General features: G+C 43.9%; 1 long non-coding RNA gene across 17 annotated transcripts in view; it reads right to left on the bottom strand.

Annotated features, from left to right (window-relative positions):
• LOC107130786 (uncharacterized) overlaps positions 1 to 25,991 on the bottom strand; it is a 139,392-nt gene extending 113,401 nt beyond the window's left edge. For 4 of the 17 annotated variants that reach the window (XR_012417368.1, XR_012417366.1, XR_010577789.2 and 1 more), the window contains exons 1-2: positions 25,896 to 25,991; positions 25,360 to 25,532 (exon numbers count right to left, since the gene is read on the bottom strand). This is a non-coding gene — a long non-coding RNA (uncharacterized lncRNA). Of the gene's footprint in view, positions 1 to 4,089; positions 5,333 to 8,512; positions 10,398 to 15,499; positions 16,984 to 18,427; positions 23,171 to 23,716; positions 23,807 to 25,033; positions 25,121 to 25,359; positions 25,533 to 25,895 lie in introns of those variants that run through there. The other 13 variants (XR_010577785.2, XR_010577788.2, XR_010577786.2 and 10 more) reach the window with 13 other exon arrangements.
• Between the last annotated feature and the right edge of the window lie 1,319 nt (positions 25,992 to 27,310).

The following is a 27,310-nucleotide window of genomic DNA, read 5'->3' as shown; positions in this document are numbered from 1 at the left end:
TTTCTTTTATTTTCCTCTTCTTGGCCTAAAATATTTTTATCGTACCCTTGTATTGGTCCATTTTGTGCTGCTATAACAAAATATCTCAGACTGGGCAATTTATAATAAACAGATATTTAGATCTTATGGTTCTGGAGGCTGGGAAGTCTAAGATGGGGGTACTGGCATCTTGGGGGGCCTCTTTGCCACATCATAACATGGTGGTAGGCATCACGTAGGTGAGACAGAGCAAGAGATGGCCAAGCTCATTCTTTGATAAGGACCCCACTCCCATGCTGATGGCATTAATTAAATTAATTAATTCACGACGGCACAGCCTTCATGACCTAATCACCTCTTAAAGATCCCACCACGTAACATTATTGCATCAGTGATTACGTTTGGGGGCACACATTCAAACCCCAGCAACAATAACATAAGAAAATACAGAATTCCAAGTTCACAGCTATTTCTTTTTCTGTTTTGTCCCCTCTCTTCTCCTCCCAAGATTCCATCTCCATTTTGGTAGACATGTTGTCTATGCTTCCTATTACTCTTGCGTATCTTTTAAATGTTCATCATTTCTTCTCTCACAGGTATTTCAAACCTCAGATTGGGAAGAATTCTTTGGAAACAAGCAAAGCCCCGGTCTCTTGCCCAGGCAGCTCTCCAGTTTTAAGCCGTTCTTCACAGTTCTCTCGACATGCAGTTTTTTCATCTGTTAACCTCCTGTGCTTATTTGCTTTTTGTTTGTGTGTTTGTTGTTGTTGTTGTTGTTGCTGTTGGAGACAAGAGTCTCTCTCTGTCACCCAGGCTGGAATGCAATGGCCCAATCTCGGCTCACTGCAACCTCTGCCTCCCGGGTTCAAGCAATTCTCCTGCCTAAGCCTCCCGAGTAGCTGGGACCACAGGCGCCCGCCACCACGCCCGGCTAATTTTCTTTTTCATATTTTAGTAGAGACGGGGTTTCTCCGTGTTGCCCAGGCGGGTCTCAAACTTCTGAACTCAGGCAATCCGCCCATCTTGACCTCCCAAAGTGCTGGGATTACAGGCGTGAGCCACCGCACTCGGCCACTTATTTGCTTTTCAAAGCTGATTTCAAGTCGTCCCATTCCATAGGCTCCTGGACCCAAGATACTGTGAGTACTACCCTCCAGGGGTGTAAGAATTGGTGGGCGTTCAGTTTCAGGTCCACACCTAGGGGATGGGGTCAGATATTCTCTCAGTACAGCCCAAAGCCTTGAGAGTTAGTGAATAGAGAATTGGCTGCTTGATCTCTGGGAGAATTTGCAGCCTCGAGTCTGTCTGTCCGACTTCACCCCTGCCAAAGTTTCACAGCATAAATGATTCTTCATGAGGCAATGAATCACTGGCATTTACAGGGGCTGTTCTTAAAAATTCTATGTTTTATATAACGTTTGTCTCTTCAGTGGAAATTTAGGTCTTTCCCTAGGACAGTTATAGAGCTGCAGCTAACCAACAAGACTTTATCACTTTTGAAAAGAGAGAATCATTTACCATAATCTCTTCTAAGCTTAAAGTTGGCATCCTAGTTAGTGCTTTATTTAAACAATGATAACAAGGTTCTGAGAATGAGGAGCTGGAGAATGGCAATGCCTAGAATATTCTCTAAAAAAAAAAAAAAGGACATTTTCCCTTTAGAAAATGATGGTTCTCCTTGGCATCCACAGCCACAACCCAATCTGTCAGGCAAACATAATTTAAAGGTTCGATTTCTTTTTATTTTCCTAACAAAATTCAAACTAGATAAATATTATTTACTTGTTCTATTGAAAAGAAGAGCCTCCTGTTGACTCAAAACACTGTATTACCTAAATCTTAATAAGTACAATAAGTTATTTAATTTCCTGTTCTTTTATTCTTATTTTCATATTTTTAAAGTGTAGTTCAGTTTATCTCTTTTCTTCTGAAATGTTTCTATTGTGAAACACAAAAGTATGCTTTTGGTAAGTTGAAAAGTGTAATAGAAAACTTGAGCATCTGCTTTGTTAGGATTTGGTGTCAGGGCAGAGAGCCTGCTCAGGTAAACCACGTGAGTGAGAAGAGGGCAGGTGCTGTCTCCCTGTTTTCTGCAGAAGAATAGAAACTCCTCTTATTTCCTGGGGGGAAAACCTCATCCTTCCTACCTGATATCAGGCCCAAGCAACCCCACTGTTCTTTGCCTCTTTGCCCTGCTCCTGCTGTCACCCGTTGTTACACTGACACTCCCGTCTCAGGAGGCAGCTTCCTCCAGCCACAAGCAGGAGTGCGACGGCATTCCCTGGCACCCCGCTCAGTGTTCCTGACACCTGGGCAGCACTACGGACAGCATACACGACAGTTGCCTGTCACTGCCTGGGATATCAGGCTGGGGTCCATCCACACCACCACAGCAGGAAATGGAATGGAATAGACCCTTCCTTTTTGCTGGACAATTCATTTAATTGCTGCGGAATTGCTGTGTGTCACCAACTACTCTCACACACAGTAGTTTAAAATCACGAGTTCTGCAGATTTCTCATTCTTCTGTATCTGTGCTCAGTGACGCATCAACTTAGCTATGCTGGACCGTCGAGGATGGACACACAGGTGCAGGCCTCCGGAAAGAGGTTTGGTGGCTGGAGCTCCACCTTGCGGGAGAACTGGGGCTTATCCACACGGTGGAGGAAGGCTCCAGAAGAGCTGCAAGAGCAGGTAAAAGCCTCTGCCTGGGCCTCTCTTCTCCTAATTGTTTTCATAATTGTTTAAAAACCCCAACCAACTGGTACCGCGAATGCTGTACAGATTCAATATGCAAACAGATTCAAAGGTGGGGGCGTTCCCCCAACAAGACCAAAGACCTCAGGGCCTGGTATTGGAATTGGGAGTGTAGTGCTCGTGTTTTGGGTGGATTGCTGGGTGTGTGGCATGTCCGAGCTTTGGCCAGCTGTGAACAGAGGAACAGTCACTGTTCCCAGGCAGTAACGTTTGGTTTCAAGTGTTTGGAGTGTCTGGTTTCACGTGTCAGGTAATTTCTGAAAGGATGCCAGGTAGGTGGAGCTCCTTGCTGGGCTCCTTCTCAGTGTGGGCCACAGTGTCCTTCTCAGGGTTGTTTCTCTGAATCCTGAATAGTGAGTCCCGGCGTCTCTCCTGACATGCCCACATTGTTGACCTCGACCTTTCAGGCCAACTGCAAATGTCTCCTGCGGAAGGGCTGGCACCAGTGGCCCTGAGAGCGGGTGCTGCCAGTGTGCCTGTGTTTAATATCCTGCTGACCAGAGCAACTCCAGCCCAGTTCAAATCTCTGCAAACATCCATCGCAAGTACACTATGGGCTGCACAGAACATGGGCGAGGGTTTGTGAAGGTTTAGGGCCATTGGATGAAACCTACAGCATGAAGGAGTACGGTTGAGATTCTCACACTCCCTGCGCTGTGTGTTTCCAAGGAGAGAGGCCGAAGAGAAGGCAGCCTCTCTTCGTCCCTCACTGGCCTCTTCTACAGCCCAGGGTCATGCCTCAAATCTCCTTCTCATTCCCTCATGAAACCCACGGGGGGTTGGAAACAGTGTCTCTGGGGCCAGGCTGACCACCAGGAAATTCCAACCAACCCACTGGGACCCCCAGGGTGAGCAAAGCCAAGGGTGCAGGGCCGGACAGGGAGACCAGAAACCACCTTATCCGATTTCCCCTTTTATATTATCTATGTTTTACAATAAATCAGGCTGTAATCTTTAATTGGTGAGCCAGGTGAATTAATGTAGGTCTGGTTACAGAGTTAGTGTGGTGTTCATGCAAAATTAAATGTGCATGGCCCCTTTGCAAAAATTAGGATTTTAAAACAGACACAGCACAACTCATGCCAGTTTATCTCCACATGTTACACCATGGCCAGAAGCTGTGGGCAGCATATATGTGTGTGTGTGTGTGTGTGTGTGTGTGTGTGGCGTGTCCTTTGTGTGTGAACATGTGCATGAGTGCACCTCTGCATGTGGACATATCTGTGTGCATGTCAAGGGGAGCTCACCATAATCTCAAAAGACACAATACTGAACCCTGTAATCCTGAATGTGGAGATCCCTAAAGATCAAAATCTGAAAAATATTATTCAAGAAAGAAATAATTTAACATTCTTTAAAAGGTATATTTATTTACATGTTAAAAGGGGGAGATTCATTTGACCAACCTGACAACACTAACAGGCACTTTACTCAATAAGATAGGCAGCAACAGCATTCATATTTTCACAAGCGTACGCACCCAGGTACACAAACGTGGTCACACGGGCATGCCAGTTACAAGCAAAACTGAGGGGCCCCATCTAAGAAAGTGGCCCAGAAGCTCACTCTCTAAGCACGTATCACTGAGGTGGGCAACTGTGCACCCAGCTGCATAACCACCAACTTCTGCCACACTGCGACGGACATTCCAAGTCTTTTGATGAGACGGATCAAAAACCACGCGTGTGCCACGGTTTGGTGAAATGTTCTCGCTCACGATGCAGATGTGGGAAAGGGACATCTGTTCGTTTACTGAGGAAGTCACACGCACAGCGCTCATGCACAGTGAAAACACAGGCGAGAACGTAGTCTACGGAGCTGCATGTGCAGAAAATGCACTGGACAAATTAGAACTCTCTCAAGGCCTCCACACGAGGTAAACCTCCAGCATTGAAAATGATGCAAAGATGAAATACACCACAGAGCAAATGTTTTTTTAAAAAAATGCTGGCGATTTAAAATAGTGAAAAATAAGTAAAAACAGAAAAAGAGACTAAGCTAAATTAAAAGAAAAAAATTGACATTTGAAAAAGTGTCTTACAGGGATAGATTATGGGCAACTATGGGAGATGGGCTGTAAGAGCCTGCTGTTCATAATTATTAACTGTATTTTGAAGTCTTTCATCGAAATCAATAGCTGCTTTTTTTTTTTCTTTTACGACGTGGTTCTCCTTGGAGAATACATTGACGTGCATTTTCCGCGTGGGGCTGCTCCAGTTGGAATTCCTCTATGAGTTGACATGCGCGGCCGTGGGTATTTCCTACTAAGTTTTGCCGTCTTCTGTGCTGCGCTCCTGTGTGGTTTTGGGCATGCGGAAACCCACTGTGGGTGCACTCATGCGCGGACCACAGATGTGTCAAATAAGCCTGAACAGCCACACTGTTGCCTGAGTGTCTTCCTATCCTACCTCACACGTGATTATTTTCCAACCAGCCAGGAGCCTCGTGGACTCCTTCAGGCAAAGGCAGTTTTAATTCATTAAAGCTCCTGGAATGTCATCCGCTGGAGGGAACGGGACTGCCGACAGTGGCACATTTTAAATTGAAGTTTTCCTTGTCATACCTCGTGGCCAATCCTCTCATCTGAATTTTTCACCTAATGCATTGGGACGTATGAAAAGGAAATAAATGTTATTGGAAATACCTTGAAATTCACCGGTAGAAACGTTGGTTGCACCAAATTTCAAGTCTGTCATCATGGTTTGGAGATTCCATTGGAATTCATAGTATTCTGAATAAAGAAAGACAACAAGGTGATAGTTCCTCCTAATGCCATGCAGCTATCCTGTGATTGTGATTTGGGGGGTTTTAGTTGTTCAGGATTTTAGACTTCACGGATTTTGATCTCTTGGGATTGTCTTCAGGGGTTATGATTCAAGCCTGGGCATGTGCTCCATCTGTCCATTCCTTCAGAGTGGTTTTACATGAAATTACGGGAGATGGTGAGGACCATGCCATGCCTGTCCCTCCCTGTGAGGCCCACAGAGGAGCGCCACCCATCGGAGTGGGTGGGGCTCTGCAGGGGAAGGCACCGAAGCCCACGCGCTCAGAGTCACTTTGCTCTCTCCCCTGCGTCACTGAAGAAACGCCCCCAGGCAGCATTAGGTGTCAGGTGCAGTGACACAGCCGTGAGGGCCTGAGTTCCTGCGAGGCGTTCCTAATACAGTTCGCTAAGGAAAATCACAGGGAAGCAGACAGCGCAGAGCTTATCAAGGAGGGTGGTAATAGGGGCAGTGTTGGTGGCTAAACACCAGAATATCAGCCAGTCTGGAAGGTTCAGGGAGCAATTCCTAAAGGACTAGAGAAAGAGGGGCAGAGAGAAGGAGAGAGAGGGAGGGACTAAGAGAGAAGAAGTCAGAGAGAGAAGGAGAGAGAGAGAACAGCAGCAGGACAGGCAGGTCTGCGCTTCTGCTAGGAGCTGTCCTCCAGGAGACAGAGCCTCTACACAACTGTGTGTGGATGCCCAGGCAGGGGAGCAGTGAGTGAGGTCAGCAGTGACCTACGGTAGTGGTCCCCATTTGTCATCTGAAGTTTTTAGGGATGTCTTTTCATCATCATGCTTGCAAGTGGGGAAAGTTTGTACCAAGCAGGAAACTTTCCTAGTTTCATGGTAAAAGTTTGATATATAAAAAGAATGATATTTATCCTACATATAAGCAGGAATTCTTTTCCCCCACTTCCCTCCTGATCAGGCTCTGCTGCACAGATCTCTCTGTGGGCCCTTGAATGCCCTTCTCTCTTACTGGGCTTCTCAGAAAATCTCACGCCTCCGTCCTGCCTGAGCAGACGCACGTCCAGTTTCTGCCCTCTCGCTCCAGCACCCACTCGGTTCCGCTGAGTGCAAGTCCAGTGTTTTGGCAGCAGTCAAACCTTTAGTTTCATCCCTCTTTTTGGCCTCATTAAGGAAATAATTTGCCTCACAAGGGAATGTAGTTTAAGAGTCCTAAGGCTGAAATTGCTCCTATCTGGTGAGGATGCAATGTAAAGAACAGCCTGCAGGCCCGTACCCAGTTGGATGTGACTTATTAACCATGAATCCCTCTGTGTTAAAATTCTGGTTTTATCCAGCGGAAGACGTTGGTACTCACTTGAATAATGACATCTTCAGTAAAAAGTCAGCCATGCTAATTTTATGAAATATCTACTGGTAGCTTACGCTGGTTTCACAAACAGTTTTTCGCCTCTTCTACTGAAGAATGGGAGATGATCAACACACTGAATGATTTTCTCTTTAACATGGAGTAATCTATCTGCTTCTGTATAAACTGCGTTCCATTTTTCTTGGCATAATGGCTTCCTCTTTTGATGAAACGAGCCTTTTGCATTTATGAAAAATACGTGTAATGTTGGCTTCTGGCTGAGATAACTTAACAACTTCCTGAATTCAGATATTGGTAGAGTGCATGTAACAGCAACTAGTAATTAAGGCGGTATTGATTGGTTCAGCCTGGTCTAATCATAGACTGTATAATAAATCATAAGGCGTTTTGCAATTAGGAAAATCCATACTAAATAACAAAGTACTGTTATCTTAGTAGCCTTAATAAGTATGGAGTCATGCATTATGGAATAATTGCTACAACACAGTGTCCCTGTTTCGAATCACTCTCCATTCATCACACGCAACAAACCTCTTGTTTTCGTGGAAACTGCTGTTCTGGGTAAAAGGGACTGGTGAAATACTCCACTAATATCCCCTGAACGCTTGTTTCTCCTCCAGGAATTTTCCATATCTTCAAATGCTAGGAGAGCCTTCTCCCTCCATCCCCACCCAGGGAGTGATTAAGGGCTCCATTATTTCAGTGGTAGCCACTAGGACCGCAACATTTATAGTGCTTTCAGCATTTCCATTACAGACCCCTAATAAATGACCAGCTATAAAGCAAAATTGAACCAGCTGGGAACAAAGTTGGCATAAAGAGATTTCAGCCTGAGAGTAGGTATTCTTTTTTATGAAGATTTTTCCATTTAGTTTTAAAATATATAGAAGACTTTTATTTACATTTGCCATCTATTTCGCAGAAAAAAGTACAAAAGAGAATTGTATTACTTTAAAAATTCGAGCTTATATTGCTTCTAAAAAAAGACACTGTAAACAACTTTTATCTGGATTCCTGTGTAGTTAATAGAGTCCTTTTTTATTCCATGACATGGTTCAATTTATAGCTATGAAAAGTTAAAAGGCTATGAACTCTGTGGTTATCATCATTTGACTGAACCGTGTTTCGAAAAGACTCTACGTGTTTTAGAGCTGCAAGGGATCATGAGATTATTTAATGCAGTAGTCATTTGTGAGAGGAAGGAGCTGAGGACACACGGAACTTCCCAAGGCTATATAGGCCATGTGAATTACAGAGTTGAGGTTCTAACGCAAGGCCCAGGAGCTAAACCTCCACACCCAGATCTGCATCCAAAGGGCAGCTGCCATCCAGTGTCATCCCCAGTTCCAGGCACCAGGGCCCACGGCTGAACTGAGATCGCCCAGTTCTAATCTCTCATGACCCTTCACTGCTCTGCACTTAGCAGAGCCTTCGTGCTCACTCAGTTGTGATGAGACCTAAAGTCAGACATGTTCTATGGGACTTCCAAAGGCACATGGCAGCCCCAACAATGGGTCAACCCTGCCATCCCCGTCGCCCTCATTACTAATACTGATGGAGCAATGCCACTGCTGAGGACCCCTGGAGACACTGTGCGTGTATCATTTACGCTCACGCCATCAGGAGGGTGCTCTGATTGATGCAAACCACAGACCAGAGAAGGAACCTGGGTGACTGTCCAGATGGCAGTTGATCAAGCGGTGGGCCTTGTCTGGGAATCCAGCCTGGGGCTCAAACCCTAGACACACTAGACCAACTGGGATGAAAGCATTTTGCTTTGAAAATTATGCATTTTGAAAATGGTAAAGTGTTTGTTTACATTAAATTATACAGTTCTCTTAGTGATCTATGGGCTCCAATTTTTTTTTTTTTTTTTTGAAAATGTGTTCCTTTTGTGATTCTGATTTGTTACAAATGAAGCCACTTTTGCAAGATGATGACAGTGAGAGATGTCTGGCCTGGCCAGCTCCCTCTTGATTCTAGCCTAACAGGCTGGTTGTCTTCCCTCATTCCTGGGCATAGGCCAAGCTAACTGTGGGAGAAATTTAGTTCATAGTTTAATTGTGAAGCAAGAATGATTATAAGTTCCTCCCTAAAACTGGTTCCTTCCTTGTCTGGGGCTGAAACTGACTTTGTAAGACTAATGCAAGGGTACAAGATTAGGATTTTGTGATGGGCCTGGATTCTGCTATAATGTAGGAATAGTTTGTATAATCTCTCCCTGCTCAGGAGTCAAGTGGCCAGAGATCAAAAGATTTGTGACTTCCTCAGTTGCTCTTATAGGTAACAAGACTATTGTAGAACCTAAAATTGGTCTTTTGAGATGTTTTTCAAACTTTTTTTTAATTATTATTATACCTTAAGTTCTGAGATACATGTGCAGGACATGCAGGTTTATTACATAGGTATACACATGCCATGGTGGTTTGCTGCACCCATTAACCCATCACCTACATTAGGTATTTCTCCTAATGCTCTCCCTTCCCTAGGCCTCCACCCCCCAACATGTCCTGGTGTGTGATGTTCCCCTCCCTGTGTCCATGAATTCTCATTGTTCAACTCCCACCTATGAGTGAGAACATGTGGTGTTTGGTTTTCTGTTCCTATGTCAGTTTGCTGAGAATGATGGTTTCCAGCTTCATCCATGTCCCTGCAAAGGACATGAACTCATCCTTTTTTATGGCTGCATAGTATTCCATGGTGTATATGCACCACATTTTCTTTATCCAGTCTATCATTGATGGACATTTGGGTTGGTTCCAAACTTTTGCATTCTAGCAACTGACTGAGCCCACCCGGGTTCATGACTGGTGACTCAACCGGTTCCCTGGACCTCACCAAGAGGTGGACTCAGAGCATGAGGACTGCACTCAATGCTCCTGTGATTACATCCCCAACCAACCAGCAGCACCCATTCCCTAGCCCCCTGCCCACCAAACTGTCCTTAAAAAGCCCCAACCTTCAAGCCTTTGAGGAGACTGATTTGAGTAATAACTGTCTTCCATGTGGCCAGCCCCATCTTAGTTAAACTCTTTCTTTACTGCAATCCCACGGTCTCAGTGAACCAGTTTTATCTGTGCAGTGGACAGAGAGAACCCATCAGGCGATGACATGTAGACCCAGTCGTTGACACTGAGGCCGATGGAAGAGCAGGAAGCCCCACATTGTTCATTTATTCACAACACACGTGTATTTTTCCAACTACGACATACAATATAGTAATTGATTTAAGCTCATCTATTAAAAATGCTATACAACATGGTGACTGTAGTTAATAATAATGTATCGTATACTTGAAAATCACTGAGTAGATTTTCAGTGTTCTCACCACACACACAAAAATAAGTATATGAGGTAATGCACGTGTTAATTAGATCAAGTTAGCCGTTTTACAATGTATACATATTTCAGAATACCATGTTGCATGCCATAAATATATAGAATTTTAGTTTGCCAATTAAAAATAAATTAAAAGAGCATGGAAAGTAAGAAAATGCTATGCCCAAGAGGAATCTAAGGAAATTAGACAACTGAGTATAACAGGATCTCCTGGATGGGTTCCTGAAACAGAAAAAGGGCATTATGTAAACACTAAGGAAATGTGAAGAAAGTATGGCAACAGCAATGTACAATATTGGTTAATCAATTGTGAGAAATGTACTTTACTAATAGAAGGTATTAATAATTGGGGAATTGACCATAGGTTGCAGAGGAACTCTTAGTATTATCATTCCAACTTTTCTACGAATCTAAAACTAAAGTAAAAAGTTTGTTAAAAAACAAAAACATTATGCTAAATAAAAGAAGTCAAGCACAAAAGACCACGTCATATGATTCCATTTCTTTGAAATGTCCATAACAGGGAAATCTAAGAGACACAGAAGAGACCAGTGCTTCCTGAGGACTGGCAGTGGGGTGGAGTGGGGGCGGGGAGGTGGAGGGGAGTGTGGTGACAGGTAACAGACATCAGCTTTCTTAGATAATGAGAATACTCATGTTCTACAAGTTGATTGGTGATGGTTGCACATATCTGTGAATATATTTAAAACCATTACATTGTACACTTTCATTGGGCAAATTGTATGGTATGAGAATTATATGTCGATAAAGCTTACTAATTTAAAACATGCTATAAACTAAGAAGTCATAGAGAGCTGTTGAAATTTACAGGGTCAGTAATGAGCCCTTTTCAGACGAGTGCTTTCAAAGGGCCAATAAAATAAACACTAAATATCAGTCTTCATTAGACATCAATACTCAAAGACATAAATTTTATTAAAAATATGGTCATTCAGATCTGTTGAATTAAACTCTGTGTAAATTTAGAAACCTCATAAAAAGGAAATCTATCTTTCTATATATGTATACAGATATATCTTTTAAGTGTAAACGGCTGAATTAAAACACTTTTATTGTGAGGGTTTACAGAAAAATACAGTGCACATAAAAAACATGTATTATTTATTAAACTAAAGAATAGACCCGCTGACTGTTAATATGAAAGGCTTAGCAATAATTGTATTCACAAAGCACAAAGGTTTAACAGTCAGCAGATTCGATCTGTGAATCACGGCTATTGAGCCAACCACTTCTTTTTGTTTTTTAATTTAATTTTATTTTATTGATACAGAGTTTTGCTCTTGTTGCCCAGGCTGGAGTGCAGTGGTGCGATCTCAGCTCACTGCAACCTCCGCCTCCCGGGTTGTCCTGCCTCAGCCTCCTGAGTAGATGGGATTACAGGTGCCTGCCACCAAGCCCGGCTAACTTTTTTGTATTTTTAGTAGAGACGGGCTTTCACTATGTTGGGCAGGCTAGTCTCAAACTGCTGACCTCAGGCAATTCACCTGCCTTGGCCTCCCAAAGTGCTGGGGTTACAGGCGTGACCCACCGTGCCCGGCCTGAGCCAACCATTTCTAAAGGCAGGAGATGTGAGAAGGGACAAAGGCTCTCTGGGTGATTCCCCATGAACAAGCTTCCGACTTTGCACCTCGGCTAATCCCAAAGCTCGTGTTTCGCGTTTCCCTAACATTCCAGAGGTTTTCTTGGTTTGCATCCTGGCTTTTCCTTTCTCCACTTAGAGAGGCTTCCTCACCTCCCCGGCCTCTCCAGGCACCCTTGTCTTCATCCCTTCCTTGGCTCTATTCACTTCCTTTTCCAACCTCCCAAATGTCTGCTTTCGTTTTTTTTGTTTTTTTGAGATGGAGTCTTGCTCTGTCGCCCAGGCTGGAGTGTAGTGGCACCATCTCGGCTCACTGCAAGCTCCGCCTCCCGGCTTCACACCATTCTCCTGTCTCAGCCTCCCGAGTAGCTGGGACTACAGGCACCACCATGCCCGGGTAATTTTTTGTATTTTAGTAGAGACGGGGTTTCACCATGTCAGCCAGGATGGTCTCAATCTCCCAACCTCGCAATCCGCCCGCCTCGGCCTCCCGAAGTGCTGGGATTACAGGCTATGGGACATTATTTAGCACCTATCATGTTTATTGGTTAAAATGTGTTCCCCCACCCTGGTTAAAAACAGCTGGGTTGAGTTTCCTGTTTATTTCTACAAGACAGTGCTTCTGAATGTGGGGCCGGGGCTGACATCACAGGAGAACTCGAGAGAACTGCAAATTCTCAAGCCCCTCAATCCCCCCAGGCCTACGCCTCTGGAAGCTCTGAGATGGGACCCAGAAGCTGGGCCTTAACAAGCCCTCCCAGTGTTTCTGAGGCATGTTCAGGTTTGGGAACCACAGGTCTAAAAGAAACAAAACCCATTCGAGGACATTTGGGTTCTCTCGTTCCCGACCCTCACCGTTTGCTTTGTGTACACTAAAGGACAAACGGCACTGCATTGTGAAATGCATGCTAAGGCGGTGGAGGGAAGGAGGCCCGATGATTCCACTACCTCAAAAGAGCATTCAAACTTGATGTTGCATCAGAATCACCTGGAGAACTTGTTCAAAAACTCCTATTTGGTGGATCTGAAATGGGCCCAGGATCTGCATTTTTGCCAAGCTCCCATGAAAGCTGATGTGACTAATCCAGGAACCACACGGGTGTCAAGGAACACACTGATTTACTCCTTGGTTGATCTGGTTAATTGCTGTAAGGGGAAAGAGTCCCAAATAACACACGGTGGTGCCACTGTGACGATAAATAAAGACAAAGAATAACGTTCCCAGCAAGCTCGTGCTGGAGTCATTCCACTGTGCTTATCTCTAATAACCAGAAGGGAGAAGACATCAGGCCTGAGAGATGCTCTTCCTCTCCAGCCAGCTGACCACGGCTGCTGTCCCCGCCACTTCCCCAGGCTTCCCTTGCCTCTTCGGATTTAACGGAAGTATTGATAAGGCCAACACTCAAATTACCTGTAGTCAGTTCTACATTCTTCCCACCTTGGAGCACTTTTAGAACTTTTCGGAAAGTCACTTCTTATGTGTGTAGCAAGACGGAAAAATAAGCCAGTCCTATCAACTAGGAAGGCTGATTGATCAAGAAGCTTTCAGATAACATTATTAGCTTGTCACTATTGTGCTAATGAGAATGAACAATGTAACTCCCAATGACATCTTGCCTGATTCAGTGTTGTTTTCATGGTTGAGTGAGATGATACCTGTAAAGACATTTAATAATGTGCTGGATATGTCTTCCCATATGACTCCTGTAAGTTACCCTGTATCGTTTCACAATGGTCTTCATTATCTTTGTGGTAGAGATTGATTTGCTTTGTTTCCTGTATTGCTGTGCTGGTGTGGCCTGTTATTATTTAGTGAACTAATATTTGCAAAGTTTGTTTGTTTATGAAAAGAAATCTAGGAAAACTATTTGACTGTCACTTCCAACCTCTGGATAAGATTTGCAATGTCAGATTTATTCCCTGTAATACAATCAGCAATATAATAGTAACTCTTTATAAAAATAATGATTTTTCGGCTGGGTGCAGTGGCTCACGTCTAAAATTCCAGCACTTTGGCAGGCTGAGGCAGGTGGATCACCTGAGGTCGGGGTTTTGAGAACAGCCTGGCCAACAGAGTGAAACCCATCTCTACTAAAAATACAAAAAAGTAGTCAGGTGTGGTAGCAGATGCCTGTAACCCCAGCTACTCCAGAGGCTGAGGCAGGGTGAGACGCTATCTCAAACTAATAATCATCATCATCATCATCATCTTTACAAAAAACATGTGGTCTACATTTAATTTTTGAAAACAGTTTCACTCCTCTTATTTCATCTTCAGGATACCTCCTGAGATAAGTATGTTCCCCTCAATAATAATAATAACTATTATTATTGGGTACTAGAGAATGAGAGAGGAGATAACAGTAGATCCCAATAATAATAAGCATATTAAATGATATAAATATATAATGTAGATATATTATATAATAAATATTATTACTGGGTTTTACTGTGTCCTCCAATAGAACTAATAATAAATTATGATTTATTTATTAAATAAATTAATAAATTATGTATTATTTATAATTATCTGTAATACATAATTTATTACAATAATAAATTATGATCAAGAGAATTTGAGATAACACAAATATTTGTTGTGGGAACTAGAACTAAAACCTGCCTTCCCGGCTCACTGTTTCTTATTCTTCAGTAAGATCATCATCGTTTCTTTTTCCTCCTGAGACCAGAGACCCACTCAACGCCACCATTCGGAAACTCATATATGGATTACTTGCATTTTTTCTAATTAAGAACTTTAGCAAACTTAGTAGATTCTAACCTTAAATATGTTAAATCTGCTACTCAGAAATGAAATAGTCACCGGGCGCGGTGGCTCACGCCCATAATCCCAGCAGTTTGGGAGGCCGAGACGGGTGGATCACGAGGTCGGGAGATCGAGACCATCCTGGCTAACACAGTGAAACCCCGTCTCTACTAAAAATACAAAAAACTAGCCGGGCGAGGTGGCGGCGCCTGTAGTCCCAGCTACTCGGGAGGCTGAGGCAGGAGAATGGCGTGAACTCGGGAGGCGGAGCTTGCAGTGACCGAGATCACGTCACTGCACTCCAGCCTGGGCAACTGAGCAAGACTCTGTCTCAAAAAAAAAGAAGGGGGAAAAAAAAAAAAGAAATGAAATAGTCAATCTGTAAATAGAATTAAACAAAAACCAAGTAGTTATTTTCCCACCGCTCATTTTTGTAAGCATGTATCTTGCTAAATTTTGCAATCTGTTTCTTACTATGCTAGACACTGTTGAGGACACAAAAGTGACCACAGAAGGGTATCTCACTGGAAATGATTGTGATCCGGGTGGATGAGATGAGGACAGGAAAGAGGGGACCAAGCTTACCGTCAAGCTGTGAATCTACGCGCGTTAATGAACGTATCTACAAGCTGCATTATTCATTTAATTAAGAACAAGGTTTACTCTTTTCTCACAGGTTAAAAAGCTTCAAGTTAAATAATATTGCTGATGTGCTATAGGGAGTTGGTATTACAGTTTTATCTCTCTACTCCGGGGTCCATTATACCCTCACACGGTACACATGGCTCCATTTAATGGTAATGGAAGTCACACTTGGGTATTGGAAAGATAATTTTCCCCTCTAGAATTTGCACAAGACAATCCTTGAGGGAATAATATTTTTTACAGCCCAGTCATTGCCCTATCTGGACCCAACAAGTAACTCTGCACAGTAATTAAATAAGCACAACAGGCAAATTCAAATTTCAAGAGTCTGAGTTTTATGGTTACAGATGTTCTTCCCAACATAGTCTATTCAGCAGTTCCTTGGGTCATAAATGTTTAATTTTTAATCTATTTTTTATCGGTTTTGTGCAATGCAGGCTGCTAGTATACCAAAAGAATTTTCACTAGTGCATTTTACTTGCAGGAAGTTTGCAGTAATAAAAGTTTTAACAAAATAAAATCAGGTATGTTCCCTTAAAGGAGTGAACATTGCTTTAGCTGAAAACACAGGTCAATGTCGTTATTCTAGAACAGGGACTCTACAGATCTCACTTACAATATTGTTTGTGAGTAGCAGTCTATTTGCAGACTTAATATCATCCAGGGAATCACACGACTTAACTTGCAGATGTGTTATTGAAAACACATAGAGTTACATCATCTATTTGCATGGCAAATGTCCTTTGAAATGATTCACAGACTTGAAACAATAGTCATTTCAGGATATATTTATCTTTTATGACTCAAACACCTGCCCCACTTTTCAGGGGACCTTATGGTATAGACAATACGTGCAGATAAAAGGTAAATTGTTGTTAAAATACCACAAAAAGGAACTGACAAAAATCATAGCTGACATCGCATGTTTGCATATTTATCGGCAGCTATCAACTTGATTTTTAGTTGCCCTGAACACATATTAATTATTACATTATACTGTGGGTGCAGAAGTGAAATCTTCTGTTGAGTTTGTTTGTTTTTGTAACATACAACACAGCACAGGGCCTGACAATTTACAAATGATCACTGAACCTCCCACTGACTTTGACATACCCAGAACCTTATCTCAATCCCTCCTTCGGGTAGACCTGCCCAATACACCAGAAGACAGGGTGAGTTAATCAGCACATTTCGGCAAAGAGACTTACTGAAAGTGAAAGGGGGCAGGCTCTTCAGTCAAAAGGGGCACTGGCAAAGGAACTAATGGGTACCACTGAGACCAAGACATAAAGGCCAAGATGGAGAGGAGACGGGAGCCGAGCTCGTGCTCTCCCACTGCACCTAATTCCATTGTCCTTCCAGCTCAGAACCTCCCTGAACAGCAAACACGCTGCCTGGCTGCCTTCTCTCCTGCACTGGGTCTCCCTGTCAATTCCAGAGTTGCTGTTGTTATAACACACAGAATAATCTTGCTTCATACCAACAACACGCTACTTCCCCCAGTGTTCCTAACACCAAAACATCATCTGTCCTTCCATGACGAATGTTCCTAACACCAAAACATCGTCTGTTCTTCCATGACGAATGTGAATTTTCGACTGCACTTTGCCCTTTCCGATGACAAGGTTACAGCCCCTGGCTCATTTAAGGGAAGGCAAAGCTCCCATGGCTGTAGGACTCTCTGAGAAGCTCACATGCCTAACACCGTGATCTGTTCTCTGCAGAGTCCTTCCGGGGCTGGCTTTTCCTCCTGCCCAGTGGTTCCCAGAGGAGGCTGCTTTTTCAAACCGAGTAGCCTATGGAAATATTAAAGACGCTATGAATAATGACACTTGTTCTTCATTATTGTGTTTATTTTCGTTTCTAGCACTTCGGTTAGTTTATAACTTTAGTTTACAGTACTTGATCAACTTAAAATTCACAAATAACCCTTTCGACTCTGGAGGGAGGACTGAGGTTCCAAAGATCTCCACCTGAATTCCAGCGATCTATTTGTTGGACAAGAGCAGGTTATTTGCTGGGTCTCTGTTTTTTCCTTTCTTCTCCCACAGTAAAGTGTATATTAATAAAAGTACCTAGAACATAGGCTGGGCACAGTGGCTCATGCCTATAATCCCAGCACTTTGGGAGGCCAAGGTGGGCAGATCACCTGAGGTCAGGAGTTTGAGTCCAGCCTGACCAATATGATGATACCCCATCTCTACTAAAAATAAAAAAATTAGCCGGGTGTGGTGGGTGCCTGTAATCCCATCTACTCAGGAGGCTGAGACAGGAGAATTGCTTGAACCTGGGAGGCAGAGGTTGCAGTGAGCCGTGATTGTGCCATTGCACTCCAGCCTGGGCAACAAGAGCATAACTCCATCTCAAAAAAAAAAAAATAATAATACCTAGAACAGAGGTCAGTCTCAGAACAAGTGGAATCTGGGGTTTCATCTACTGCCCCCGCTAAGGAATGGTGGTGGTCAGGTAAACCCAAACAGCACCGATAATCTCACCAGTGGCTCTGGGAGGGGGAAAAAATGAAGGTTTATCAACTACAGGAGAGAAAGGTATGAGAGTTGGAGAAGACAAAGATATTGAATTCAAATTACCTTCACTTTACGAACCAGGACGTTAAGTGTTCAATACCCACAGGTTTCCATGGTAGCTGTCGGTCCTGACTCAGATTTCACAGTAACAGAGGTGAGGAATTCGTCTGAGAATCCCCATTGTCACAGAGAAAGAGTGTGTGGGCTCATCAATCTTGTGAGAGTGTACATCAGCCTCTCCAAACAAACACAATTAAAAAATAAAGGGAGGAAAGCTGTCACTTGAGGGCCTTGAGTGTACTTGGTGGATAAAATACTTTGTTCCTCATGGAATAAATCTCTCCACTGACAGATTCAGAGTATCATTCCCTATTATTGCTAACGAGAGTTAAATGCCTATTTCCTGCGCTCTGATTGGAATATTTCCTCTGTGTGCTTCTAGAAAGACTTGTTCTAATCAGATATGTATTTGGGAAAAGGGATACAATTGGAGTTAACTAACTCTTTCACTGACTTGAGTTTTGTAGAGCAACGGCACATTGATCAACTGGAACAAGACATTCGTCAACACCAGCCCCATACACAGTGTTCTTTGTTGTGAATATGTTTTTGATTTGCCTTGCAATGCAGAAGTTCAATGCTAAATTCAGGGTACACCCCTGTATTAGTTTGTTCTTACACTGCTAATAAAGACATACCCAAGACTGGGTAATTTATTTAAAAAAATAAGTTTAATGCACTCACAGTTCCACATGGCTGGTGAGGCCTCACATTCATGGTGGAAGGTGAAGGAGGAGCAAAGGCAGCTCAGACTGTGCCATGGCTCCTATTAGCCACAGCTGGAGTGGTTGGAAGGCAGGGCACCAAGTCCTTTGACTGCATACAGCAAGGGGCCCCTGAGCCTGGCCCAGGAAACCATTTTTTCCTCCTAGGCCTCTGTGCCTGTGATATCAGAGTGCTGCCACAAAGGTCTCTGACATGCCCTGGAGACGTTTTCCCCATTGTCTCGGTGACTAACATTTGGCTCTTTGTTACATATGCAAATTTCTGCAGCAGGCTGGAATTTCTCCCAAGAAAATGGGTTTTTCTTTTCTGTCACATTGTCAGGCTGAAAATTTTCCAAACTTTTATGCTCTGCTTTCTCTTGAACACTTTGCTGCTTAGAAATGTCTTCTGCCAGATACCCTAAATCATCTCTCTCAAGTTCAAAGTTCTATAGATCTCTAGGGCAAGGGCAAAATGCTGCCAGTCTCTTTGCATAGCAACAGTGACCTTTACTCCAGCTCACAACAAGCTCCTCATCTCCATCTGTGACCACTTCAGCCTGGACTTCATTGTCCATATCACTAGAATTTTGGTCAAACCTATTCAACAAGTTTTTAGGAAGTTTCAAACTTTCTTACATCTTTCTGTCTTCTGAGTTCTCCAAGTCTCTAGGAAGTTCCAAACTTTCCCATATTTTCCTGTCATCTTCTGAGCCCTCCAAACTGTTTCAACCTCTGCTTGTTACCTAGGGTCAAAGTCGCTTCCACATTTTCAGGTATCTTTACAGCATACCCCACTACCTGGTACCAATTTACTGTATGAGTCTATTCTCATACTGCTAATAAATACTTACTCAAAACTGGGTAATTTATAAAGACAAGGAGGTTTAATGGACACACAGTTTGACATGGCTGGGGAGGCCTCACAATCATGGCGGAAGGTGAATGAGGAGCAAAGTCATGTCTTACATGGTGGCAGGCAAGAGAGAGCTTGTGCAGGGGAACTGTCCTTTATAAAACCATCAGATCCGTGAGACTTATTCACTATCACGAGAACAGCATGGGGAAGACCCACTCCCATGATTCCATTACCTCCCACTGGGCTCCTCCCACAACATATGGAGATTTGGGGAGTTACAATTCAATATGAGATTTGTGTGGGGACACAACCAAACCATATCAACCCCTAAAACAAACCTGTGAAATAGAAATGTGCATTTCTGTGTGGCCAGCAAAATCAAACTCACTCATTTTAAAATCTCTTGTCGCATTTCAGTATAAAATTTTCTGAAAGCATTTTGTAAAGGTAAAGGAAAGAAGCTAATTTAAGCAGCAACCTTTGAAATAATTCATATTCATTAAACCACAAGTAGAAAGAGGGACCGTGAGCTTGGGAGGCATTCTCATATTAAACTCCTCATCCCCAAAAGGAACTGTCTCTCAGGTAAGAAAAGATAAGGAGTCTAAGCTCTTTCTGAATAGATCCATAGGTAAAAAGTAGAAAATATTAAAACACTGGGATCCCAGAGAAGTCCATACAAGAATCAGGGCTTTAGGAGTAGGACTCTAGCTGAAGCCTGAATTTGGAAAAGCTTTGGAAACAAGCTCTCCTAGCACAACTTTCTGGGTCAGGGACCTCACCAAAGCAGTTTTCATGACCTGGCCATCAGCCCCCGAGTCCAGTCTGCTACACTGCAGAACATCGGGGCTGCTGCTCTAGGATTAAACCCCTTAGCACGTCTGCTGCACTGCAGCATGTCAGGACTGCTACCCCTTAGCAAGTGCCTGTTTTCCTCAAGTAACTCACACAATTGGCAGCCTGTAGTGTGCCCTGTTGTTTAAAGGATGACTGGGATTTTTTTAATTAGACCATCAAAGCCCTGGACTAATAGACTATTGCCAATCCCATCTCTATTCCTTCTCATCTCTTCTCCTTCCTTTTCCATCCTCTTTTTTTATTGGTCTGGTAATTATTTGATTAAAAAAATGTACCCTGATCAGTCTATCTCCAGCAGTCTGTCACCATCTAAATAGTTTTTGAGGTCCCAATAATTATCCCAACTAATGGCTTCCTTGATTACCTTCATCCCTAAAATCAGGCAGCATTTAGATAAAAATTACACATAATTTAGTACTTCATCATATTTTGGTATTATTTCTGTAATTTCATGTGTTTTAGCGTTGTCTTTCTAACCTGGGTATAAGATCCATGAAACTTTGATCATTCTCCTGCATTCCCCCAAAGAACCTAGAACAGAACACAGCACAGGATCCATTGACTGATGGGCTTATTTACTGATGTGACCCAGAGGTGCTCATAACAAACTATAAATATGAAATCAAGACATTCACAAAATAAAGAGATCGGCAAGGCGTGACGGCTCATGCCTATAATCCCAGCATTTTGTGAGGCCAAAGTGAGACGATTGTTTGACCCCAGGAGTTTCAGACCAGCCTGGGCAACATGAAAAAAACCGTCTCTACAAACAAATAAAATAAAATAAAAATAACTGAGTGTCATGGCACATGCCTGTAGTCCCAACTACTCAGGAGACTGAGGCAGGAGGATCGCTTGAGCCCAGGAGTTCCAGGCTGCAGTGAGCAATGATTACTCCACTGCACTCCAGCCTGGGTGACAGGGTGAGACCCTGCCACTCAAATAAAATAAAATAAAAAATGAAAAGATCAACATTACAAGGAGAATAAAGTATTTGGCCCAGCACTGAGGAGATTTTACTTAGGCAGATTTATTTCTTTTAATCAGTAAATATTGCAATCCTTAACAAGGAAGTAGGAGACCCAAAGAGAACCCCAGTTTTATAGACTGGTTAGAAAGAAAGAGTGGACCTAAAGCTTATGGCCAGTAAATATAAATAAATAAATAGCAAAAATTCCAACTGCAATTTTATGATTAGCACAAGATTCAGACAATAGAATGAATGGTATTTGATGTCTACATTAAGAAATTTCTACAAAATCAAATAATTGGATCTGTTATGAGTGAACTAAGGTGAAATTGTGTAAAAAGATAACTCAAGAATGTGACATTTCCAAAAAGATAGTACATTTAGAATGTCTGCCGGAATAAAGAGACATAGCTGTTTTACAACTTAGGGTATTAATAGAAAACTTGAGTTGTGGCGAGGCCAGCCACCTGGGAGTCAGCTACCATGGGAAAGGTGGTTTGCTACTCACAGATCCCAAGAGGAAGAGGTGGGCACAGCCCCAGGGCCATGCAAGGAAGCCCAAGGCCAGAGGCAGAGGGAAGGGAAAGCTGGCAAGAGCCTTTATTATGGCTTCCATAGCAAGGCAGGCTTAGCAGGCTTAGGTCTGGCTAGTTTGAATAAATTCTGGGGGCTCTGGGGCATACGGACTGGCCTCAGTTGTCTCGGATCTGGTTGTGAGGTGATTAGGGCAGATGAATAGGGTAGAGGTCTTGAGTGTGAGAGTATGATAAAAAGGGGGTTGAGATGTGGCCCCCAGATGCATCCTAGTGGAAAGCATGCCTCACAGAACTACTTCCAAGAAGAGGAGGTAGGGAGAAGGAGACCGGAACCATTGCAAGGTGATTCAGGCACATGACAGGGTGGTCCAGAAGATTATGTGTCCAGCATATCCATGTAGAGAAGATGTCAAAGCATCACATTTGCAGAGCTGGAAATGTGATTACTACAGTCGCATGGACACAGCAACTGTTAGGGATACGTAAAAAGTAACAAGGGCACATAACCTATGAATTTAACTGTTTCACCTTGAACAGGGTGCTATGGTTTCTGTGTCTCCACCCAAATCTCATGTCAAATTGTAATCCTCGGTGTTGGAGGAGGGGCCTGGTGGGAGGTAATTGGCTCATGGGGGCGGATTTCTCTCTTGTTGTTCTCATAATAGTGAGTTCTCACAAGATCTGGTTGTTGAAGATCTTGTGAGATCTTCAAATCTCACTGTCTTCAAATCTTCAAATCTACTTCCCCCTTCACTCTATTCCTCCTGCTCTAGCCATGCGGGACATGCCGGCTTCTCCTTCGCCTTCCGTCATCACCGTAAGTTTCCTGAGGCCTCCCCAGCCATGCTTCCTGCACAGCCTGCAGAACCACGAGCCAGTTAAACCTTCTTGCCTTATAAATTACCAAGTCTCAGGTAGTTTTTTATAACAATGCTAGAGTGGACTAATACGACGGGTCTGAGAATCAGGTCACTATTCAGATGGCAGAAAGCTACCTACTATTGAAACATGAAATCAAGCCTACTGCCTGTGCCCTGGCCTCTTCTACCTTTGCAGCAGAAAAGGAAGCCAATTTACAAACAAGATAGAGAAAGCTAACAAGTGACCAAAATAGATTTCGATTGTAAGTGAAATAAACTTAACTACAACATTGAGCCCATAACCTTGGTAGTAAAATAAAATGAAGTGAAAGAAGCGATGCTGTAATAACAATTTAATATTCACCAGATTGTAAAGCGAATCTAGGAGGAATCATTGTTCATGCAAGAAGAAAATTACCACCCAATATAATCTGTGGTGAGACATATTCATGGCCACCCAGAGAGCCCCAAAATCTAAATGGTGATTTTCTTTAAAATGATGGCTGGGCGCTGCTGGTGCTTAATTAATTTCTTCATGTCCTCCAGAGTAGGATGAGCTGTACCTGCTTCAAACACGCCTGAGGATGAGGCTATACCACAGGAACTACCTGGATTGCAGGAGAGAGGGGAGTGGGTGGCCTTCACCAATGGCCACTGAGTGATTGCATACTGGAAAGGCATTGGTCTAAAACTCAGAAGGCCTCAGTTCTCACCAGAGCCCTGCCCATAGGCAGCTGTTTGATCCTGAGCAAGGAATTTAGCTCTTTTCATGTGTTGAAATACTGAGGTTTTTCCATATCTCAGAGAAGTGGGTAGGATTAAAGGATTTTTAAATTTTCTTCCAAGGCAGCCATTACACTGACCCATAGCCATCATGCCTGAGCATAAGAATATGCTGCCATTGCCTAGACCATTACCCCTTCTCTTGTGTTGTTGGCCAGAAATGCCCCAGACACTTCATGGTACCTTAAAACTTATTTAGAACATCCACAAGCAACTCTTTAGGGACACCCTTACCATCTCGGAAGGTATATAAATGCAGGCTGTTACCAATAGGAAAGTCTTAGTATTGGATCACCATGAACACACAATGGCATTCAAGGTATTGTGCAAAATTGTTTCTTATTTTACTTGTTAGCCCATTCAGAACTAACCTCATGTGCACCTCCAGGAGTCCCTCTTCTCTCCTGTTACAATCACTCAAAGTTATTCCCTGGATCTCGGACCTTCCTCCAGCATCCTGGCTTCAAATTGGAAAAGCAACACTAAATATTGCATAATACCAGTCTTGTACACTTCTGAAGACTTCAGGTTCTTTAGAATTCCATTCTATTAAAGGTTCCCACCCTGAAAGGGGCTAGAGAACAGGAAGGAAGGAAGGAAGGAAGGAGGGAAGGAAGGAAGGAAGGGAGGGAGGGAGGGAGGGAGGGAGGGAGGGACGGAGGGAGGGAGGGAGGGAGAGGAGGGGAGAGGAGGGGAGAGGAGGGGAGAGGAGGGGAGAGGAGGGGAGAGGAGGGGAGGGAAGGAAGGAGAGAAGGAAGGAGAGGAAGGGAGAAAGAAGAGGAAGGGAGAAGGGGTCGCTCTCTAGGTTATTAAGGCAACTTTGTTGAGAAACTATGCTTGCATTTAAGTATGAGATTGTCCTAATATTTGGGTTTTCATAACTCAGAGCTTCAGTCAGGTATATCACTGGGCTCAGCCAGTGGGTCTAGTAGGTAATGTACTTGGCCACAATCTTAGTTTTCTCATAAAGAAACTTCATCTTCTAGGCTTCCCCAGTAGGATTCTGTAAAATCTGTTTATCCCTGCCCCTAGTGTGAGCATATTATTCCTTCCCCTTCTCATGTCTGCATTAGCACAGCTCATTTCAGTAAGGCCATTCTTTAAATACAGCAAATAAAAGACCACTTGTTCTTCAGCTTTAAAACTCTTTTCTATTATAAGCACATATTGCAGAATTCTATACCTTTTGTGTCCTTGATAAACTACTAGAGAACTTCTGAACATTGGTTCCCACAGAAAGACGGGGCCTCTTCTCCACATAGCAACACCACCCTCCGCCCCCGGCCAGGCCTTCAGCTATACTGACACCCAGGTCCCTCCACCCTGGGCCTCCAGCAATACACACACCCAGGTCCCCCAACCCTGGGCTTTCAGCTATACCCCTCCCAGCTCCCCCAAACCCTGGGCCTTCAGCTATGCCCACACCCGGGTCCCCCCACCCCACCTGGACCTTCAGCTATGCCCACACCCAGGTCCCCCCCACCCCACCTGGGCCTTCAGCTATGCCCACACCCAGGTACCCCCACCCCACCTGGACCTTCAGCTATGCTCACACCCGGGTCCCCCCCCCACCCCCCTGGGCCTTCAGCTATGCCCACACCCAGGTCCCCCCACCCCACCTGGGCCTTCAGCTATGCCCACACCCGGGTCCCCCCCCACCCCACCTGGGCCTTCAGCTATGCCCATACCTGTGTCCCAGTAAACACCTCTTGGCTCATGTCCTTCAATTTTCGATTCTCATTCTGATGTTGCTGTTACCAAATGATCCTCTTCCTCTGTCCAAAGTAAGCTTAATTATTTTGAATGGTTTGCTGTTTTTCTCCCAGACCACCCCCGTCACTCCCAATGCCACATGCACCAGGGTTCCCCTGAGCCCACGCTCCAATCATGAGACAGCAGCTCTGCCCTCTTCCTACTCCCAAGCGTTTGCAAGCGTCTATGGTTTCATTTCTGTGACTGTGAATATCTATGAGATGAGATCTTTGTTTATTAATATCTATATACTCCGACATACCTGACTCTTGGATGTTTCCAGATAAACGTTTATCGAATTGATGCAAATTACTCCTGAGACTGTGGCAACATCCCTGGTGGTGAACCTTCTGTGTGCTCAGCGCAGTGTCCTCCTTTCCACTCTGACTCTTAGCACTCCCTGCCTGACTCCATCTCTGACGGCAGTGGGGGTGGCTGGCATGGAAAACAAAAAAGCTCTAAAGACCTGAGCTGTAGTCCTCGCTCTGTCACTCGCGGGCCATAGTGCCTCAGACACATATTGTGCCTATCTGTAAAATCAGGGCTTGGCCTTGCTGGGTAGTTTCCAGCAGCATTCTCTGAAGGAGACCTGGAGCCCACCCTGGAGGCAGAGGGAGCCAGAGGAAGGTGCAGCCAGTCTCCCCTAGCCCCAGGCCCAGCAGATCACCCACCACTGTGCTGCTTCTACAAAAATCTCACAAGGCTGTAGAAGGCTGTGTATTAGTCTGTTCTCATGCTGCTATGAAGAAATACCCACGACTGGGTAATTTATAAAGGAAAGAGGTTTAACTGACTCACTGTTCTGCAGGGCTGGGGAGATCTCTGAAAACTCGCAATCATGGCGGAAGGGGAAGCAAATATGTCCTTCTTCACATGACGGCAGCAAGAAGAAGTGCAGGGAAAAGGGGGAAAGCCCCTTATAAAACCATCAGATCTCGTGAGAACTCACTCACTACCAAGAGAACAGCATGGAGGTAACTGCCACCCGGCCCCATGATTCAATTACTTACCACTGGGTCCCTCCCACAACACGTGGGGATTATAGGAGCTACAATTCAAGATGAGACTTGAGTGGGTACACAATCAAACCATATCAGCTGGTCTAGGTGATCCCTCAAGTTTCCCTCAGCTTCCCGGCATGAATATTCCTATTCATGACCACACTTCCTGCTGCAGCAACAGCCATCCAAACCAAAGCAGACACAGAGTTAAAAGCCCAGATGCATGAAAACATGCTGAATCCCACTAGTCATTATGAAAATGCAAATCAAAACCACAATGAGATACCACTTCACAGCCACTAGGCTGACGGCTATAAAGACAAAAAGCAAAAGATAAAGTTTTGTAGGCTGTAGGGAAATTGGAATTCTTGTGCTGGTGGGAATGTGAAATGCTACAGCCACTGAATAAAAATAGCATAGCCATTTCTCAACAAAGTAAACATGGAATTAGCTTACGATCCAGCAATTCCACTTCTGGGTATATGCCCAAAAAAATTGAAAGCAGGAACTCAGATGTCCTAACAGGCACGCTCACGGCAACATTATTCACAATAGTCAAAATGTGGGAACCTCCCCAGTGTCCATCAACAGACAAATAAGCAAAACATCGTGTATCCATTTACAGTGGAATATTATTCTGCTTGAAAAGGAAGCATAGACACGTGCCAGAACATGGATGAAGCTTGCAGATAGCATGCTAAGTGAAACAAGCCAGACACAAAAGGACAAATACTGTATGATTCCACTCCTAGGATGTCCCTCAAGTCATCCCATTTCATGGAGACAGAAAGTGGAAGCGGGGTGGCCAGGGGTTGAGGAAGGGATAATGGGGAGTCAGTGTTTGATGGGGACAGAGTTTCAATTAGGGAAAGATGTACACTTTCCAGAGATGGATGGTGTTGATTTTGTTGCACAACAATGTGAATGTACTTAATGCCCCTGAAGCGCACACCTAACAATGGCTGAAATGGTAAACTTTATGTTATGTTTTCTAGTTACCACACTAGAAAACCCTCTGGATCCCGGTTCCGGGAAGGATAACCTGTCAGATAGGAATGAGAAAACGCATCCTGGAACAACAGCTGGGACTGTCTAGCTGGTGATATTTACTGACCAGACTTGTGCATGTTTCCTCTTTGGCAGCAGAGCCCCCGGCACCGCGGTGGCCAGGCTGTGGAGAATAAAAATAGAGCCTCTGCTTTTAGCAGTGTC

Source organism: Macaca fascicularis, chromosome 9, assembly GCF_037993035.2.
Source record: "Macaca fascicularis isolate 582-1 chromosome 9, T2T-MFA8v1.1".
Classification (NCBI taxonomy): domain Eukaryota; kingdom Metazoa; phylum Chordata; class Mammalia; order Primates; family Cercopithecidae; genus Macaca; species Macaca fascicularis.
The sequence above is the reverse complement of the archived record's forward strand: the minus strand, read 5'-3'. Positions and strand labels throughout refer to the sequence as shown.